Raw genomic sequence first — 2510 nt, 5'->3', positions numbered from 1 at the left:
TTGCGTCAAGAGACTGCATTGTTGTATTGTGATAATAAGGCTGCATTACACATCGCAGCAAATCCAGTGTTTCATGAACGTACAAGACATATAGAAATGGATTGTCATTATATCCGGGACAAGATTCAAGATGGTTCTGTGGAGACAAGGTTTGTTAGTTCTGCAAATCAGCTTGCTAACATTTTGACCAAAGCTCTTGGCAAGGAGATCTTCATACCAATGATTCGCAAGTTAGGAGTGCAAGACATCCACTCTCCAACTTGAGGGGGAGTGTTAGAAAGTTTAGCATAATCTGTTAGAATCGCTGTCATATCTTTTTGCATTCATTCTGTATCATTCAGCATCAATCATCTAGGATAGTTTTCCTTATTTGTCTCCTTGCTTTATGGAGACTCTTTAATGTAATTACTATATATATTTCACACAGCTGAATAGAAGAATTCATTCCAGCAAACTATCTTTTTCTTTCATTCTTTTCAAATCACATATCCGGACCAAAGCCAAATCAAAATCCAGTCCATTAACAGGTCTATCCTTAACGTGTGTTTCGCACATGTCAATTGTTTTTTTCTCTTATTTGAGGAAAAAAAAAACACACACACACACACAATCTTAAAAAAGTTTGTTAAGGACGTTTCTCTTTCCCATCCTCTCCTAATTTTGATGGGAACTTGTCCTTGTATTGTCGAGAACTCAAGATAATACATTTATTTTTATTATTATTTAATTATATATTATTGAATTAGTATTGTGTCCTCACATAAATAGTTTATTTAATTGATTTTTGATTAAAAGAGGTATTTGTAGAGGTTCAAAAATTTAGCCATCCCTCTATACACTGTAGAATTGGCTTAATTGATAAAGAGTACGTCGAATTTACCCTTACGGTGCAATTTTTTGTAAATTCTTATGAAAATTGAACTGCATGCCGCTAGAAAATAATTAGTTAAAATTTATATTATTATTAACCTTATTAGTTTTTAATTTAGAAAATTACAGACAAGTGTTATTTTGAAACTTTAATTAGCCATAAGGCCAACTAATTTTTTTTTTTTTTTTTTTTGTACACATAAGGCCACTTGCATTTTTAAATTATCTCATTTCTGATGATTTTACCCTTCCACCTAAGAATACTAACCGCTCGACCTGTCTCTTTCTCTCTTTGGCAAAATCTTCTTTCTCTCCGTCGACGTTCTTCTTTTCCTCGTTCTGGTTTTCTGGGGTTTTCTTCAATTGGAGTCGTCCGGCGAGGGATCTGAGAGTAGCTTCGAATGGCGTCGAAGCTGTGGAAAATCAACTTCAACGGAGCACTGAGGTCCGATTGGCCAGGCCAAGGAATCAGGTGCAACTCTCCAAGTTGAAGTAGGCTGGAGCTGAGTTCGGATTGTCGTAACAACAATTGAATTCTACGGCTCACAGAGGTTCGATTAGCCAGGCCGAGGAAGCAGGTCCAGTTGTTAGAGTCAAAGCAGGTCAAAGCCGAAGCTGAATTCCGATCACCGCATAGACTCTGTAGAACCGTCCAAGCATGCCTGAGCCGGATCCGGAGTCAGAGCTTTTCTTCTTTAACTACTTCGCAGATCAGGTTAAAATATGAAATTCTAGTAGTCAAAGGCTACTGAGCACAGGAGGCCAAAGGAAGGAGCCTTAGCCAGACCTCTCCTATTATCCTCCAGTGGCGGCGGCGACAACATGAGCAATTTCTTGGGCTTATGGCGAACCCGAGCCTCCTTGCTCTTCTCTGGCGAGCGACTAGCTCAATTTTTTTTTTTTGGGAATAATCGGGACTACAAGTCCTACAAGTCCTTGATTTGATTGAACATGTCCTTAATTCTTTTATTTTTGTTTTAATTTTTGATTTGTTTTGTATGAGGATTGGTGATCTCTTCTTCTTTGGTTGATGATGAATGTTCTTCCTGGTATGAAATTATATATCTTGTGGTGATTGAGTTTCTTATTTTATGTGTTCTTTAGATTCATTTGGATGTTCACATGTTTGTGTAGATTTAGATTCATTTGGATATTCATTTTAATGTTCTTCCTTATATGAGTTTGAGTGATTTTAAAAAAGAACCGAAAATTTTTCTTTCCTAATGGACTAGTTGTTCTTAGTAGCTTTTGAATGAGTTAGTAATAGCTATCTCAGATGATGGGAGTAGCTTTGATAGCTTGGAATAACTTTCTCAATTTACGTAAATAACTTTCTTAGTTCTGTGAGTAGCTTTTATTTTACTTAGTAGTAGTTTTTTGTGTTGGTGATAATAACTTTTGGGGTTGGTCAGAGTAGCTTTTAGTATTGGTGTGAGTAACTTTAGTTGATGTTGACAGTAGCTTTTTGGTCATGGTGAGAGTAGCTTTTGTTGGTGACAGTAGCTTTTGTTGCTAGTAAAAGTAGTTTGATGTTGCTAGTAAGAGTAGCTTTTGATGCTAGTGATAGTAGCTTTTGATGGTACAGTAGCTTTTGTTGCTAGTGAGAGTAGTTTTTCGTTGCTGGTGAGAGTAGCTTTTGT

The sequence above is a fragment of the Rosa chinensis genome, chromosome 6 (genome assembly GCF_002994745.2).
Source record: "Rosa chinensis cultivar Old Blush chromosome 6, RchiOBHm-V2, whole genome shotgun sequence".
NCBI lineage: Eukaryota > Viridiplantae > Streptophyta > Magnoliopsida > Rosales > Rosaceae > Rosa > Rosa chinensis.
This window is presented reverse-complemented; position numbering follows the sequence as displayed.